At 37.8% G+C, this 19,424-nt stretch overlaps 1 protein-coding gene across 16 annotated transcripts in view; it reads left to right on the forward strand.

The window, feature by feature from the left end:
• Positions 1 to 19,424, forward strand: part of GPHN (gephyrin) — a 700,118-nt gene that overhangs the window by 314,697 nt on the left and 365,997 nt on the right. The window contains exon 1 of one of the 16 annotated variants that reach the window (XM_030812395.1): positions 18,569 to 18,853. The exons of the other annotated variants lie outside the window; for them this stretch is intronic. The gene's annotated coding sequence lies outside the window, so the exon portion shown is untranslated. Of the gene's footprint in view, positions 1 to 18,568; positions 18,854 to 19,424 lie in introns of those variants that run through there. 16 annotated transcript variants of the gene reach the window in all.

Here is a 19,424-nt window from a genome sequence, read left to right on the forward strand (position 1 = left end):
CTTCTCTGGAGGCTGAGGCAGGAGGATCACTTGAGCCAATAGTTTGAGTCCAGCCTGGGCATTGTAGTGAAACACCCTGTCTCAAAAAAATAAATAAATAAAATAAATAGATAGATAGATAAAGAGAGAGGCATACTGTCTTACTGGGTATTGACAACATTTTTATATCTGCATATTTGAATTGACACTTTGACCATTCTGGAATGTTTTTCATCTCTAATAGTATTTCTTGCCTCATAAGCTACTTTTTTGGTATACTAATGCTACAACCAGTCTATTTCGCTTGGTGCTTTCATGATAATCTATTTTCATCATTCTAATTTCACCCTTGTCATTAAATTTTAAATGTAAATGACTCTTGTAAACATTTTTTACTTGTTTCCTGAAACTTGTTTTGCACTCAGTGTATTTAGACAGTTTTCATTTATTGTAATTATTAATAACTCTTAATGTTTGTTTTCTATTTAGCCCACTGGTTTCCTTTTCCTCTTACTTCCTTACCTTATTTTAGATAAATACAGTAGCTTTTATTATTCAGTTTTTTTCTTCAGTTAACTTGTTATATATTCTTTGAATGTGTTTTAGGGGTTTGGGTTTTTTTAAGGACTACCCAAGGGTATATTTCAACATCCATCCATTATAGTTTCTACTAATAATAATCACTTTTACCGTTTCTAATACGAATAATTGCTTTTTTAATTTTAATTTTTAAGTTTTGTGGGTACATAATAAATGTATATATAGGGCACATGAGATATTTGATATAGGCATGCAATGCATAATAGTCACATCATGGAAATGGGGTATCAATCCCCTTAAGCATTAATCCTTGCTGTTATAAACAATCCAATTATACTCTTTTAGTTATTTTTAAATAGATAAGTTAATTTCTATACTCACCCTGTTTTGCTATCAAATACTAGGACTTATTCATTCATTCTGTTTTTTGTACCTACTAACCATCCCTACCTCCACCTTACCCTCTCCTCTTCTACCCTTCCAGCCTCTGGTAACCATCTTTCTACCCTCTAACTCCATGGGTTCAATTGCTTTAATTTTTAGATCCCAGTAATAAGTGAGAGCAATGTTTTTCTTTCTGTGCCTCACTTTTTTCACTTAACATAATGACATCCAGTTCCACTGATGTTGTTGCAAATGACTGAATCTCATTCTTTTTTATGGCTGAATTATACTCCACTGTGTATATAAGAACCACATTATCTATTAATCTATTGATGGACACAGGTTGCTTCCAAATCTTAGCTATTGTGAACACAGCTGCAACAAACATGAGAGTGCCAATATCTATTCGATACATTGTTTCCTTTTTTTTTTTTTTTTTTTTCAGTATATACCCACCAGTATGCTAACGCTACAACTAATGCTACAGTAGGATTTCTGGAACATATGCCAGCTTAATTTTTTGTTTTTAAAGAAACCTCCAAACTGTTCTTCATAGTGTTTGTAATAATTTACATTCCCACCAGTATTGTACAAGGGTTCCCTTTTCTTCACATTCTCACCAGCATTTCTTGTTGCCTGTCCTTTTGATAAAAGCCATTTTACTTGGGGTGAGATGATATTGTAGTTTTGATTTTCATTTCTCTGATGGTTAATTATGTTGAGCACCTTTTCATATATCTATTTGCCATTTATGTCAAATCTTTTGCCTATTTTTAAATTGAATAGATTTTTTTCCTATACAGTTATTGAGCTCCATATATATTCTGGTCATTAATCCCTTGTCCGATAGATAGCTTGCAAATATTTTCTCCATTCTGTGGGTTGTCTTTTCACTCTATTGACTGACCTTTGCTGTGCAAAAGACATTTAATGTGATATACTCCCATTTGTCCATTTTTGCTTTGGTTACCTATGCTTGTGGAGTGTTACTCAAGAAATCTTTGCCCAGGTCAATGTCCTGGAGAGTTTCCCCTATGTATTCTTGTAGTTTCATAGTTTGAGGTCTTACATTTAATTATTTAATGCATTTTTATTTGATTTTTGTATATGGTGAGAGATAGGTATATAGTTCCTTTTTTTTTTTTTTTTTTTTTTTTGCGTATGGATATTCTGTTTTCCCAGCACCATTCATTGAAGAGAGACTTTTTTCCCAGTGTATGTTCTTGGCATCTTTGTTGCAAATAAGTTCACTGTAGGTATGTGGATTTGTTTCTGGGTTCTCTATTCTGTTCCATTAATCTAGGTGTCTGTTTTTATGCCAGTACCATGATGTTTGGGTTATTATAGCTTTATAATATAATTTGAAGTCAGGTAATATGATTTCTTCTAGTTTTGTTCTTTTTCCTTAGGATAGCTTTGGCTATTCTGGGTTTTTCGTGGTTCCATATAAATTTTAGGATAGTTTTTTCCATTTCTGTATAGAGTAGCATTAGTATTTTGATAGGGATTATATTAAATCTGTAGATTGCTTTGGGTACTATGAACATTTTAACAATAGTTACTCTTCTAATCCATGAACATGGAATATGTTTATATTTTTTATCTCTGTTTTATCAATGTATGATAGTTTTCATTAATCTTTCATTAAGACCTTTTGCTCTTTCGTTAAATTAATTCCTAGGTATTTACTTTTGTGTGTGGCTGTTGTAAATGGGATTATTTTTATTTATTTTTCAGATTGTTCACTGTTAGCAAATAAAAATGCTGCTGATTTTTCTATGTTGATTTTGTATCCTGTAACTTGACTGAATTTATCAGTTCTAATAGTTTTCTTGTGGAGTCTTTAAGTTTTTCCAGATATAATGTCATATCATCTGCAAACAAGGAAAATTTTACTTCTTCCCTTTCAGTTTGGATTTTCTTTATATATTTCTCTTGTCTGATTGTTCTATCTAGAACATCCATTACTATGTTGAGTAACACTGATGACAATGGGCATACTGGTCTTCTACCATATCTTAGAGGAAGGGCTTTCAGTTTTTCCCCATTCATTATGATACTAGCTGTGGGTCTGTCATGTATGGTTTTTATTATGCTCAGTTATATTCATTCTATCCTCAATTTTTTGATGGCTTTTATCACAAAGGGATGTTGAATTTTATCAAATGTTTTGTTAGCATCAATTGAAATGATCATATGGTTTTCCCCATCATTCTGTTGATATGATGTATTACATTGACTGATTTGCATATGTTGAACAATCCTTGAATCCCAGGAATAAATCCCACTTAGTCATGGTGAATGATCTTTCTAATGTACTGCTGAATTCATTTTACTAATATGTCATCGAGGAGTTTTGCATCAATATTCATGAGAGATATTGGCCTATAGTTTTCTTTCTTATGTGTGTTTGGTCTTAGTGTCAGGGTAATATTAGCCTCATACAATGAATTTAGAAGTATTCCCTCCTCCTCTGTTTTTCAGAATAGTGTGAATAGAATTGGTATTAATTCTTCTTAAAATGTTTGGTAGAAAGCAGGGAAGCCATCGGGTCTTGGACTTCTCTTTACTGGTAGATATTTTATTGCAGCTTCAATCTCATTACTTGTTATTGCTCTATTCAGGTTTTAGATTTCTTCATGTTTCAACCATGTTAGGTTGTACATATCTAGGAATTTGTCCATTTCTACTGGATTTTCCAATTTATTGGGATACAGTTGCTAATAGTAGCCACTAATGATCCTTTGAATTTCTGTAGTATCAATTGTAATGTCACCTTTTTTATTTTTGATTGTATTTATTTGGATCTTCTCTCTCTCTTTTTTTCTAGTTAATGTGGCTAAAGTTTTGTCAATATTGTTTAATTTTTCAAAAAAAACTTAAATGTTTGTTTCATTGATCTTTGATTTTTTTTTCTTCATTCCAATTTCATTTATTTCTCCTCTGATCTTTATTTCTTTTCTGCTACTACTCTTGGGTTTGGTTTGCCCTTGCTTTTCTAATTCTTTAAGATGCATTATTAGATTGCTTATTTGAAGTTTTTCTCCTTTTTTGATGTAGACCCTTACAGCTATAAACTTCCCATAGTACTGCTTTTGCTGTATCCCATAAGTTTTGGTGTGTATTGTTTCTGTTATCATTTGTTTCAAGAAATTTTTCAGTTTTCTTCTTAATTTCTTAATTGACCCACTGGTCATTCAGGAGCATACTGTTTAATTTCTATATATTTGTATAGTTTCCAAAATTCCTCTTGTTATTGATTTCTAGTTTTATTTCATTGTGGTCAGACAAGATGCTTGATATTATTTCAGTTTTTAAAAAATGTTTTAAGACATATTTTGTGACCTAACATATGGTCTATTCTAGAGAATGTTCCATGTGCTAAGGAGAGGAATGTGTACTCTGCAGCCATTGTGTGAAATGATGTGTAAATACCTATTAGATCCATTTGGTCTATACTGCAGACCAAATCTGATGTTTCTTTGATGATTTTCTTTCTGCAAGATCTTTCCAGTGCTTAAAGTGGGTGTTGAAGTCTCCAGCTACTATTGTGTTGGGGCCTATCTCTCTTTAGCTGTAGTAATATTTGCATTATTTATCTGAGTGCTCCAGTACTGGGTGCATATGTATTTAAAATTTTTATATCCTCTTCCTGAATTGACGTGTTTATCATTATATAGTGACCTTCTTTGTCTCTTCTAATAGTTTGGCCTTGAAATCTATTTTGTCTGATACAAGTATATCAATTCCTGCTCTTTTTATGTTTTTATTGGCATGGAATATCTTTTTCCATTCCTTTATTTTCAGTCTATGGTGTCTTTGTAGGTGAAGTGTTCTTGTAGGCAACAGATAATGGGTCTTGTTTTTCCATCCATTCTGCCAGCCTTTGTTTTTCCATCCATTCTGCCAGCCTTTGTTTTTTAATGGAAGCATTTAGTGTAATTACATTCAATGTTATTATTGATAAGCAAGGATTTTCTCCTGCCATTTTATTATTTGTTCTCTGGTTGTTTTGTGGTCTTTTCATCCTGTCTTTCTTTAGTGAAGATGATTTTCTCTGGTGAGATGACTTAGTTTCTTGCTTTTTATTTTTTTCTCTCCATTGTATGTTTTTTGGTTTGATATTACCATGAGGCTTGCAAATACTATCTTATAACATATTATTTTAACCTGATAACAGCTTAACACTTTTTGCATAAACAAACAAGCAAGCAAGCCACAAACTAATAAAAGTCTACACTTTAACATTATCCCTCCACTGTTTCTTTTTGTTTTTTCTATTTGTATCTTAGTGTACAGACTATGTCTTCAAAAGTTTTTATAATTATTATTTTTAATTGGTTTATTAGTCTTTCTACTTAAGAACAGTCTGCACACCACAGTTACAGTGTTGTAATATTCTGTATTTTTCTGTGTACTTACTATTACCAGTGAGTTTTGTACCTTCAGTTGATTACTTACTGCTTTTTTTCTGATCGAAGTACTTCGTTTAGTGTGTCTTGTAGGACAGATCTGGTGTTGATAAAATCCCTCAGCTTTTGTTGGGAAAGTCTTTATTTCTTGTTCATGTTTGAAAATATTCTATTCTAGGGTAAAAGATTTCTTCTTTCAGCACTATAAATATGTCATGCCACTCTTTCTTGGTCTATAAGGTTTCCACTGAAAAATCTGCTGCCAAAAGTATTGGAGCTATATTGTATGTTATTTGTGGGTTTTTTTTTTTCTCATGCTGCTTTTAAGATCCTTTCTTTATCCTTGACCATTGGGAGTTTGAAAACTAAATACCATGAGGTATTAAATAATCTTTGGGTTAAATCTGCTCGGTGTTCTATACCACTCTTCTGCAATGGATATTGATATCTTTCTCTAGGTTTGGGAAGTTCTGTGTTATTATCCCTTTGAATAATCTTTCTACCCCTATCTCTTTCTGTATCTGCTCTTTTTAGGCCTGTAACTCTTGGATTTGACCTTTTGAGACTATTCTCTTGATCCTATAGGCATGTTTCTTATTCTTTTTTCTTTTGTCTCCTCTGTGTAGTTTCAAATAGCCTGGATTCAGGCTAATTCTTTCTTCTGCTTAATCAGTTCTGCTGTTAAAGGACTTTGATGCACTCTTCAGTATGCCAATTACATTTGTAAGCTTTAGAATTTCTTGTTGCTTCTTTTTTAGTTACTTAATTCTCTTTGTTAAATTTGTCTGATAGAAGTCTGAATTTCTTCTTTGTCTTGTCTTGAATTTATTCTTGAGTTTATTCAACACAGCCATTTTATATTCTTTGTCTCAGTGGCCACATATCTCTTTTTTCCAGGTTTGGACCCTGGTGCCTTATTTAGTTCTTGTGGTGAAGTCATGTTTTCCTGGGTTGTCTTGATACTTGCAGATGTTCATCTGTGTCTGGGCATTAAAGAGTTAGGTATTTCCTGTAGTCTTTGCAGTCTGTGCTCATTTGTACTCGTCCTTCTTGGGAAGGCTTTCCAAATATTATGAAAGGACCTGGGTGTTATAAGCTTTAGCGGGCATCCCAAGCCCAGTAACGCTGAGATTCTTGCAGACTTGTAAAGGTACCACCTTGATAATCTTATATAAGATCCTAAAGAATTCTCTGGATTATCAAGCAGGCTATTGTTGTCTTCCCTTCCTTTCTCCCAAACAAAAGGAGTCTTCTCTTATTCTCTCTCCCTCTCTCTCTCTCTCTCCCCGCTGCGCCTCTCCCCACTCTCTCCCTCTCCCTCTCTCCCTCTCTCCCCCTCCTCCTCCCCCCGCCCTTGAGCTACCTGGAGCTGATGGTGGTGTAGCACAAGCACCCTTGTGGCCACCACCTCTAGGACTGCACTGGATCAGGCCTGAAGCCAGCACAACATTGGGCCTTGCTCAAGTCCTGCTGTAACCACTTTCTGGCTACCATCTATGCTCGCTCCCGCTCCCGCTCCCTCTCCCTCACCCTCCTTGAGCTACCTGGAGCTGGTGGTGGTGTAGCAAAAGCACCCTTGTGGCCACCACCTCTAGGACTGCACTGGATCAGACCTGAAACCAGCACAACACTGGGTCTTGCTCAAGTCCTGCTATAACCACTTTCTGGCTACCATCTATGCTCGCTCCCGCTCCCTCTCCCGCTGCCTCCTTGAGCTACCTGGAGCTGGTGGCGGTGTAGCACAAGCACCCTTGTGGCCACCACCTCTAGGACTGCACTGGATCAGGCCTGAAACCAGCACAACACTGGGTCTTGCTCAAGTCCTGCTATAACCACTTTCTGGCTACCATCTATGCTCGCTCCCGCTCCCGCACCCTCTCCCGCTCCCTCTCCCTCTCCCTCTCCCTCCTTGAGCTACCTGGAGCTGGTGGTGGTGTAGCACAAGCACCCTTGTGGCCACCACCTCTAGGACTGCACTGGATCAGGCCTGAAACCAGCACAACACTGGGTCTTGCTCAAGTCCTGCTATAACCACTTTCTGGCTACCATCTGTGTTCACTCAAAGTCCTGCAGCTCTACAATCAGCAGGTTACAAAGCCAGCAGGGCCTATTTTCTTCCCGTCAGGGCAGCAAGTTCCCCCAGGCCCTAGGTGAGTCCATAGGTGCCATCCAGGAGCCAGGGACTAAAGTAAAGTCCTTAGATGTCCACCTAGTGTTCTCTTGTAGTATGGCTGAGCTTGCCCTCTTGTAGTATGGCTGAGCTATGCCCACATGACATAGTCCTTTGCACTCTTCCCTTCACATTCCAAAAGCAGAGGAGCCTAACCCCATGGCCACCACCATCTCAGGCTTACGGGGAGTACTGCCATTCTACCTCAGATATTTCCTTAAGGCCCAAAGGCTCTTCTATCAGTCTGTGGTGAATGCTGCCTGGTCTTGAACTCACCCTTCAGGGGAGTGGTATACCCTCTGGCCCAGGGCATGTCCCAGAATGTCATCCAAGAGGCAGTTCCTGGAAATCCCAAGAGCCTACTTGATGCTCAACCCCCTGTGGCCAAGTTGGTACCCGAGGTGCAAGACAAAGTCCCTTTCACTTTTCCTTCTGCTTTTCTCAAGCAGAAGGAGTTTTGCCCCTTAGCCACCACAGCTGGGAATGTGTAGAATCTCACCTGAGGCCAGCAAGTCTCACCATCTCACCCAAGACCTTGATACCTGGGTATCACTGCTCATTATTCAATGCCCAAGGGCTCTTTAGTTTGCAGTTGATGGATCCTGCCAGGACTGGATCCTTCCCTACAAGGCTGCGGGTTCCCTTCTGGCCCAGGGTGTATCTAGAAATGTCCAGGAGCTAGGGCCTAGAACGAGGACCTCATGACTCTGAGCAGTGCCTTATCCTGCTCTGGCTGAGCTGGTATCCCAGCTCCAAGACAAAGTCCTCCTCACACTTTGTCTCCTCTCCTCAAATGGAAGGAAGTGTCTCTTTTGGAGCCACAAGCTGTGCATCCTGGGGTTAGGGGAGGGGTGATATCAGTACTCCCATAGATGGTGTCTCAGTAGGTCGCTTCCCTCTCCACCCCCAGTCCACTGTCAGTGGACCCTGTTCAGCCCTAGGACTCACCTAATTGTTGCAGTCCTTGTGGCCTCAACTGCCTTTGAAGTTTATGTGCTGCCCCAGAGCACTTTAGTGCCAGGTGGTGAGGCTTACAGGAACTCAAGTTCTGATTGCTAGGATCAGCAATTCCCCTATGGCTAGGGATGGTCAGCTGAGTTTTATCCAGTTTTGCTTTCTGCTATAACAGGGGCAGCACCAAGTTCAGTGCCTCATAATTGCCTGCTGTCCTCCCCAGGGCACAGAAACACTCTCTGCACCACACCTCCACTGCCACGGGATAGGACAGGGGTCCTGTTGACTATTCAAAACTTTTTCTATGTCTTCAGTGCCTCTTTTAGCAATATGAAGTTAAAACCAGGTACTATGAGTGCTCACGTGAGTTTTGGGTTTTACGAAGGTACTTTTTTTGTGTAGATAGTTGTTAAATTGGTGTACTTGCAGGGGGTGGTGGAGGCAACGATTGGTGGAGCTTTTTGTTCCACCATCTCACTCCACCCCTCTCTTCAGTAATTGCCTTTTTATTCATATCTTTCTTGAATTGGAGGAAATTCTTAGACATTATTTTTGGTTGTTGCTTCTTCCCATTCTATCTTCTCTTTCTGGAATCCAATTATACTATACTTTTGAGTGTGTCCCACATGTTTTGTGGCTTTTTATATTTTTCCTCTTTCTTTTTTCTTGTTGTTTACTTTCTCTGCATCAGTTTGTGGAGGTTTTTTTATTGTTGCTGATCTGTCTTTGAGTTTAGTATTCCTCTGTTTTGTAGCGTTTTTCCCTTTTACCTATGTTTGCATTATTTAACCCTGATGAACTTTGTAATTTCCCTTCTATTATGTCCATTAAACTTTTTTAGATTCCAATGCTCTGGTGATATTCTGTACCATTTCATCCATTTTGTTAATTTTTTTTCTATTTTCTTGAACACATTAATCATAGTTTACTTGAAAGTTCTTGGCTGTAAACTTTCAATGCATCTCTTTTGGAGGTTTTTTGTTCTGTTTTTTCCTCTCAATTTTGGGTTCTACTTTCTGGCAAATCAAGTAATTTTTTAAAATTTTATGTTATATATAAAAGACTCGTGTTGGCCATAGGTGACTTAATCATAAAACATTCCTCCTTCTACTGTAGGCAGAAAGTGTGAGAAATCAATTACTACAATCCCATCAGGAATTGAGCTGGATTACAGCTGGGCTACGAACATGGTGGGTTTTCCATTCCCTCAGTCATGAAAGACACCAGGAGGTTTAGCTCTAATATTCATAGGCTGCAGCCCAGCTCTCTTGTCTCCAGCCTAACCAATATAGCCTCAAAAACTAGCAAATACTTTGATGGAAAATAGGCATTGTACTTTGGTCAGACTTACTTCCCTAGCAAGTCTTTGTTTTTCAAGTACTATGAAGAATGCAAAAGATTTCATTTTGCCTTTCATAATCTTTTTGTCTAGCTTTGCAGGTTTCTGTATACCACCGGAATCTACAGTTGCTCCAAGGAGAAAAACATCCATGCGCTTGGATTTATTCAAATTTTTAAGTTTAAATGTTTTAAGAGGTTTCTGGCTAATTCTTCCTTAGCAGAGGTTGTCTGCCTAATAAAATTAATAGTCAGCCTATGTCCAAAATCAACAAATACACACAGTGGAGGTGGCTTGGTAGGAAAAGCTGGACATTATCAGTTTTACTCTGGAAAGTTTCCTCCTCTTTGGAATTCTATTTCACTTAATCATTATTATTTCTGCAATTATCTGATGTCTTTAAAAGCAGCATTTTTATAATTATGTGATGTTTTCCACTTGTTACAGTAAAAGTATTACCCTGCTGTGACATTTTGCATCCTACCCAGAAACAGAACTCCTGTATTATATTTTTTAACTGATTATTGGTAGGATTAAATAAAAAAGTTACTTCTGTTTAAATCTCTTTGATTCTGGTTTGTGTAATGCTCTGTGTGTCAGGCACTGTTGTAATTGCTTTAAAATTACCAACTCATTTTAATTCTCTGTATTAATCTGTTTCATGCTGCTGATAAAGACATACCTCAGACTGGGCAATTTACAAAAGAAATAACTTTATTGGACTTACAGTTCCACATGGCTGGGGAGGCCTCGCAATCATGGTGGAAGGCAAGGAGGAGCAAGTCACATCTTACGTGGATGGCGGCAGGCAAAGAGAGAGCTTATGCAGGGAAACTCCCCTTTCTAAAACCATCAGATCTCGTGAGACTTACTCACTATCGCTAGAATAACACGGAAAAAACCTGCCCCCATGATTCAGTTACTTCCCACCAGGTCCCTCCCACAACATGGAGGAATTCAAGATGAAATTTGGGTGGGGATACAATCAAACCATGTCATTCCACCTCTGGCCCCTCCCAAATCTCATGCCCTCACATTTCATACTCAGTCATGCCTTCCCAACAGTCCCCTGAAGTCTTAACATATTTCAGCATTAGCTCAAAAATCCACAGTCCAAAGTCTCATCCAAGACAAGGCAAGTCCCTTCTGCCTATGAGCCTGTAAAATCAGAAGCAACTTAGTTACTTCCTAGGTACAGTGTGGGTACAGCTATTGGGTAAATATACACATTCCAAATGGGGGAAATTGCCCAAAACAAAGGGACTACAGGCTCCATGCAAGTCTGAAATACAGCAAGGCAGTCACATCTTTAAACTGCAGAATGAACTCCTTTGACTCTATGTCTCACAACCATTCCGCACTGATGCAAGAGGTGGGTTCCCATGGTCTTGGGCAGCTCCACTCCTGTGGCTTTGCAGGGTACAGCCTCCTTCCCAGCTGCTTTCATGAGCTGGCATTGAGTGTCTGTGGCTTTTTCGGGCACACGGTATCAGATTTCAGTGGATCTATCATTCTGGGGTCTGGAGGATGGTGACCCTCTTCTCACAGCTCCACTAGGCACTGCCCCAGTAGGGACCCTGTGGGGGCTCCAACCCCACATTTCTCTTCTGCACTGCCCTAGCAGAGGTTGTCCATGAGGTCCCCACCCCTACAGCAAACTTCTGCCTGGGCATCCAGGCATTTTCATATGTCTGAAATCTAGATGGTGGTTCCCAAACCTCAATTCTTGATTTCTGTTCACTCGCAAGCTCAATACAATGTGGAAGCTGCCAAAGCTTGAGGCTTGCACCCTCTGAAGCCACAGCTTGAGCTCTGCATTGTCCCCTTTCAGCCACTGCTGGAGCGGCTAAGATGCAGGGCACCAAGTCCCTAGACTGCACATAGCACAAGGACCCTGGTCCCAGCCCGTAAAACCACTTTTTCCTCTTAGTCCTCCATACCTGTGATGGGAGGGGCTGCTGCAAAGGTCTCTGACATTCCTTGGAGACATTTTCCCCATTTTCTTGGGGATTAACATTCGGCTCCTTGTTACTCATGCAAATTTCTGCAGCCAGCTTGAATTTCTCCTCAGAAAATGGCATTTTCTTTTCTATTGCATTGTCAGGCTGCAAATTTTCCAAACTTTTACGCTCTGCTTCCCTTATAAAACTGAATGCCTTTAACAGCACCCAAGTCACCCATTGAATGCTTTTTTGTTTAGAAATTTCTTCCATCATCTCTCTCAAGTTCAAAGTTATAGAAATCTCTAGGGCAGAGTCAAAATGCTGCCAGTCTCTTTGCAAAAACATAACAGGAGTCACCTTTGCTCCAGTTCCCAAGAAGTTCCTCATCTCCATCTGAGACTGCCTCATCCTGGACTTTATTGTCCATATTGCTATCAGCATTTTGGGCAAAGCCATTCCACAAGTCTTTAGGAAGTTCCAAACTTTCCCACATTTTCCTGTCTTCTTCTGAGCCCTCCAAACTGTTCCAGCCCCTACCTGTTCCAAAGTTGCTTTCACATTTTTGGGTATCTACAGCAGCGCCCCACTCTACTGGTACCAATTTACTGAATTAGTCTGTTTTCACCCTATTGATAAAGACATACCCAAGACTGGGCAATTTACAAAAAAATAAAAAAAGAGAGACGTTTATTGGACTTATAGTTTCACATGGCTGGGAGGCCTCACAATCATGGTGGAAGGCAAGGAAGAGCAAGTCACATCTTACGTAGATGGCAGCAGGCAAAGAGAGAGTTTGTGCAGGGAAGATTCCCTTTTTACATCAGATCTCATGAGACTTATTCACTATCACGAGAACAGCACAGGAAAATCCTGCCCCCATGATTCCGTTACCTCCCACCAGGTCCCTCCCACAACATGGGGGAATTCAAGATGAGATTTGGGTGGGGACACAGCCAAACCATATCATCCTCATAACAAACATATGCAGTAGGTATAATTATTGTCTCTATTTCATAAGTGAGAAAAATGAGACACAGACAGTTAAATGACTTGCTAAAGGTCACACAGCAACCAGTTGTGTAGCAGATTCAAACCTACAGTCTGGGTTCTTCTATAATAATGAGAGTTAACAGTAGAATAAATACAAAGCATCATTCAGTAGATCATTCTGCATGAATGCCATAAACTCACTTAAGAATCATTTACATCAATATGTGTTACTTTCCAATACTCCTTTTCTCTTAATTAGAATGTTGTTTCTAAACTTCCCAATTACTATACCTTCCCTTCTCCCAAAGGTAATCACTATCCTGATTTCTAGCAAATGAATTATCTTTACTTCTTTTGAGCTTTCTATCAACAGAAGCATTTTGGTGTCTTATGTTTTATTAAATATACAAGAATTGAGTTATCCATTCTTTTGTGGAAGGACATTTCAGTTGTTTCCAGTTTCAGGGTATTATCAATAATCCTGCAATGAGTAGTCTTATACATGTCTTTTAGTGCACATATGTATGCATTCTTAGATTTCCACCTAATGGACAGGATAGACATGACTTAGAACTACTGAGTTGTGGAGTAAGCAAATAAATTCCGCATACTAGAATCTGCACCTTTCTCAAATAGATGTACCAGTTTATATTCTCTTCAACATTTTATGAGAATTCTGTTTTGCTTCACATTCTTACTAACAGTATTGTCAGTCTTTTTCTATTTTAGTCATTTTGGAATGTAAATAGTGACAGCAAAATATGTTTTTAATTTTTTTCACCAATTACAGGTGTTATTAAACATCTTTTCATGTCTTTATTAGCCATTGGGATCTCTTCTTTTGTGAAGTGCCTGTTTAAGTCTTTTCTCCTTTTTAAGAATTAGGTTACTGGTCTTTTTCTTATTTATTAGTAAGTATTTCTTATAAATTTTAGATATGAATCCTTTGATACATATATCATCCATTTATTCTCCTCCTCGGTTGTTTACCTTTTTACTCTTTTAAAAGTATCTTTGCTGAACAGAAATTCCTAATTTTAATGTATTGGCTTGTCAATCTTTCAGTTATAGTAAATATTTGTTAAGTGAGTGATCTTGAAGGAGTTCAGTGTCAGCTGCAAGAGATAATCATTGTGAAACATAAATTCTATATCAAATTTATGTATAAAATATTTTAGGCCGGGCGCAGTGGCTCACGCCTGTAATCCCAGCACTTTGGGAGGCCAAGGCAGGAGGCTCACGAGGTCAGGAGTTTTAGACCAGCCTGACCAACATGGTGAAACCCCGTCTCTAATAAAAATACAAAAATTAGCCATGCGTGGTGGCCTGCGCCTGTAATTGCAGATTCTCAGGAGACTGAGGCAGGAGAATTGCTTGAAACCGGGAGGCAGGGGTTGCAGTGAGCCAAGATCACACCACTGCACTCCAGTCTGGGCAACATAGTGAGACTTCGTCTCAAAAAATATGTATATATTTTAGATATGTATAAAATATTTTGGAACATAGAGGAAACAGTGACTAATTCCAACCAGAAAGTCAAGGAATTCTTCATGGAGAACATGATGGGAAGGACTTCTAAAGCAAAAGAAATATGAACAAATATACTAAATGTAAATAAGCATTGTGGTTTTCAGAAGTTCAAGTGTGGCTAAAGTCAAGGGATTATTAATTCTATTTGCAGGAAATAAGAAGGTAAGTTAGGTTAGAGTCATATTTTAAAGGAGCTGTATGTTTTGGTCGAGGGCATAGTTTCTAAAGATTTTGAAGCAAAGGAAAGACATTTTCAGATTTGTTTCTGAGGATATACTGTTCTTATCAAAATGGATTGGTAAGAGACAGAGACAGACCACTTAGTGTGCTTTATAGCAATCTAGGTGAATGATGATAAACATAAGGCTTATGCCTGTGGCAACAGGAATGGAAAGTACTGGGGGTATATCACAGTGGTTAATAAAACAGGCTCTGCACCTTAATAGGATTGTGACCTTATGTGTATCTTAACCATTCTGAGTCTTCCTAAATAATAATCATCATAATAAAACCTACTATTGTCATTATGAATATTAAATGTTTGCAAAGTACTTAACAAAGTACTTACATAGTAATGGAAAACTATGTGATATGATTCAAACAGACTTCAGAAACAAGAAATAGAAAAAAGATTAATTCAGGGTTTTCACTTAGACAACTTCTTAAGAGTCCCAGTCCCTGAGTCAAGGAATTCAAAAGAAGCAGCATATTTTGGGGGAATAATGACTGTTAGGAGTCTCTATGGCATACAAGTAACACCATACAACTGGAAATCTATTTGCTCCTCCAATTAAATAGTGTAGTCCTTATTTCTTATTTGTTCAGTGTTAATGATTTTCATCCCTTTTGTTTTCTCTTCTGGTACTATTCACTTAACTGAGAGTACGCTTTACTGTGTTATTCTCAGAGTAAGAGCATCCCAGAGGATTGGTGGAAGAAATGCAACACTTTCAAGTATAAAATATCAAATAGCCAGGTTTTCTCTCTACTGTTTTTGATCACCTAGTCCCTTATTTTTTTAAAGCAGAACTTGGTATTACCATTGTATAACGTGGAGTAGGTAATTTTCCTCTCAAATCAGAACATTCTGATCTGGTAAAGCGAAGAGTTCTTGGCTCTCTTTGAAAAGATAGATTAAATCTACCTGTCTTTTTGCTATTTTTTGCTGCCTATAGATAGATCAGTGTTCTATTGTTCCTCTTACTAATTATTATATAATATCTTTACACAGAAGTCTTGGCTAAAGTTCCATCAAATTATTATACTTCTTTAACCTTACTAAAATGAATTTCCTCCACTACTCTTTACATATAAATACATGTATTTATATAGACATATAAAGTCTATAGTAACATCTATAGTACCAGTATTTCTTTACTACTGGAAAACTAAACCATAGTGACTATTATTAAAAATTATTTGAAAACCAGACCTCTGTATTCTCCATAGGGCTAAATATTAGTGAACTAAATAATAAAACTGTTTCCAGATGCTTTTTGTTAAAGATTTTTTAAATATTAATAGAATTTAATTAATTACATAATATATATTATCCATGCCTAATTATTTGTCTAGCTATATTCATCATGGAAAAAAATGTTCAAAGGAAAAGTGACATTATGTGTGAAACTTTGTCAAAAATATGTCATTGATGTTTGAGACAAGGTAATAAAACTATCACAGAAATTCTTCTTTTTCTTACTAATATATAATATTAATATGAAGATGTATTCTCACATCAAATTTTGGTATATACAGAAGTCAGTATAATATGATTTGGCCAAGTACCTTTGCTTTCATAATAGTTTTATAATCTTTGTGTGTGTGTATGTGTACATACAAAGAGGCACTTAATTTTTTATTTCCTGTTATGTACCCAAATTTATATCAGATGCTTTCTGTTCTCATTTCCTTTCATTCTCCTAATGGTGGTCCAAGTTTCAATAACTTGCCTATGAGCACAAAGCTAGTAAGTAGACTAAAACTGGAATGGGTACCCAAGTCTGTGTTGCTCCCAAACCTATTCCTTTTCTGTCACCTCTGCTTCTACTTCCCTGCCTTACTGTCAGAAAATTTATAAAGGTAAACAGTTTGTCAATGTGAAAAACTAAAAGTTTTTAAGGTATACAGAATGTTGTGCAGACTTAAAATCATTATAGTGAACTACATTTATTAATACAGATTGATTATTTATGACATATTGTCAAATTGAAAATGCAAATTAAAACATCCATGTGTGGAAACAATAAACCCTGGGGATTTCAGAAGCAGGGAGGAGCAGAGTGGGGACAAGGATTGAAAAACTACCTATTGGGTACCATGTTCACTACTTGGGCAATGAGATCATTAGAAGCGCAAACCTCAGCATCGTGCAATATACCCATGTAACAAACCTGAACATGCACTCCTGAATCTAAAAATAAAACGTAAAAAAAGAAAGGATTTGTCATTCTTGGAAGGACAGAAAAAAATTCATGTGTGTGTATTTTTTTATGTATGAAAATATTTATGGAAGTATGGTCAACAAAGGTTTAAAATTGGTTGTCTAATAAAATGTTCGTGATTTTTAAATTTCCTTATACTTTTTTGTTGATTGAATTATTTTTGGTCTTTTTAGTAAGCATGTATTTTAAGAATCATAAAAATCACTTAAGACTACTCTTACATTTGGCAAAAAAAAAAAAGAAACAAAATATAAGAACAGATTAAAATATAGAAGATATATTTTTCACCAACTGTCATTTCTAGAACCTAGTTTACATTGTATAACAGCTGATACATTTAATTAAATCTCTTACACATAGTCATCCATTTTTTGCATATTGCATATTCTAGAGCAGTGAGTAAAATGGCTTGAAATGCCAAACTCATGGATTTGATACTACATTTTGACAAATAAAATAATAGTTAAGCTACTTTGAGAGTAAGCTTCATTCCAGTATAGTTGAATAGCTCCTATCAGAGCTCCTATCTGTATCACAAGTAACTATTATAAACTCTAAACCAAACAAAGAAACAATAACTATCTGAAAGCACTGGAGAGTGATCTATAAAGTAGACAGATTCTACCATTTGGAAGTAGGCACTGGTTGATTATCCCATTCTTACAACTTTTAGCCTGAGAGCAGACCCCAGTCTGGCCTAACTGGCAGCTAAAACCTGCTGGCTTATTGGCTACAAGAATGGCTTGGGAAAACTATAGCTATATTAAAGTAAAAAGGGAAATCCTAGAAAGGAGAGAGCCAAAGAGGGGAGCCTGAAATTCTGTAAATAAACTCCCTATATTTCTGGCCGACCTCTGAGCCACGAATGAGCTGGGTGGACTACAAACAGCACAACTAGGGCTGAAGGGATTGGACTGAAATTTGAATTGCCATCCTCTGCATAGCAGAGTTTGCAGTTAGGCCTGCCGAAGTCACTGCTTAGTAAAATTTTAAAAAATCAATATTATAACAAAATCCAGTGTCTATTCAACATATCATTCAGTGTCCAGCATATAGTCTGAAATTATTTCACAAAGAAACAAGTAAACATGACCCATTCTTGAGAGAAAAGATAATCAATTGAGACTAACCCCAAGATGACCCACCTATTGTAATTAACAGACAAAAATTCTAAAGCAGCTTCTATAATCATAATCAAGCAGTAAAGGAACATATGCTTGTAATAAGTGAAGAGATAGGAAATCTTAGCAGAAAAAAATAGAAACTATTAAAAAGAACCAAATAGAAATTTAAGAAGTGAAAAAGAAAGTAGCTGAAAAGTGTTTCATGGTATCTTCTTTAAATTTAGGACCCCACCTGAGCCAGTGAAATCATTTAGTAAACATATAGCATCATTAAATAAAACTAATCCAGCTCTATAAAGCAGGTTGAGTTGGCTTTCACACCAACGAAATTTATTCCTACTTATTTGTGTTTGAGAAGTTTTTACATTGTTTATTGTTGGAACATATTAATGTATCCATGCATGTTGAAATTATATGTAGAATGAAAGGAAAATTAGAAAATATTCAAGATTTTACTCTGGAAAATTATCTTTGACTACAAGAGAGAAACTGCACTAAAGATAATTCAGTGTTTTAGCTTAGCATTTTTTATGGGTTATACAGTATCAATTTAATAGTAGATAGTAGAATAGCTAGTTTAAGAGTTCTATAAACTACCCTCACTGACAGTCTGATTCCTTTATATAATTTTTTTTACTGAAGTCAAAGTTATAATATTAGGGAAAAGTACCATTTCTAATCAAATATTTATACCACGTTTAATTTTTTGTGTATGTTTTGCTAATAGTGCCTATTATAAACTCAAATTAATAACTTTTATAATTATTTTATAACTGAATTCAAACAAATGGCAACAAAAACACTAAAAGAATGGTTTGCAGGGGCAAGGGCAAGATGGCCGACTAGACACAGACAAGTGGAACAGCTCCCATGGAAATACTGAGACAACAGGCGTGCTTTTAACAGATCTTTACAGGGAAGGCATCAAGAGTGGACCAAGCGAAGACACAGAAGCTGGGCTAAAGGAAGAGAAAGCTGGGAACGCTGCATGGACTTTTGTGCACCAGGACTCATTTTTGAACCACAACAGCTCCAGGAGCAAGGGTGAGTTGAACTGGCAAGGAGCAACCCGCCGTCACCATGGGCCTCTGGAACCCCAGCAGGAGGGGACCCCTCAACCACCACAGACACATAAGGTGGCAGGGAGAATTACTTAGGGAAGTCTTAAGGGCAGCAAGCCAGCTGATGTGGAGCCCAGAGGGTTTGGTGCAGAAGTAACTGTAGTGGAGCATGGCCAGGGACAGCCATCCCCCTAGACTTGACTTGCTCCCATAAGAGACTTTAGTCCTAGGGGAACTGTTGGACCCGATCTGTCCAGGGCAGTCTTGCGCAGCAGACAGGGCTGGTCTGACCTGAGCACCCCTTGGTCTGCTGGCCTATCCTGGGGCCCTAGTCTGGCCGTGCCTGCTGGCAGGGCAGTCTTGAGGTCCTTGGGTACCCACGCCATAGTTTCAGCACTGATGGACCATGCCTGGCCAGTAGAGAGTTTCGATGAGGCATCCCTATGGCCACGCACCAGCCTGCACACTCCCTCCCCAGCCTGTGCAGCTTTCCCAGACCCGTGGCACTCCCCACATCACTTTGCTGATGCATGTCTGCACAAATGGCTTTTGCT

This window comes from Nomascus leucogenys, chromosome 1a (assembly GCF_006542625.1).
Source record: "Nomascus leucogenys isolate Asia chromosome 1a, Asia_NLE_v1, whole genome shotgun sequence".
Taxonomy (NCBI): domain Eukaryota; kingdom Metazoa; phylum Chordata; class Mammalia; order Primates; family Hylobatidae; genus Nomascus; species Nomascus leucogenys.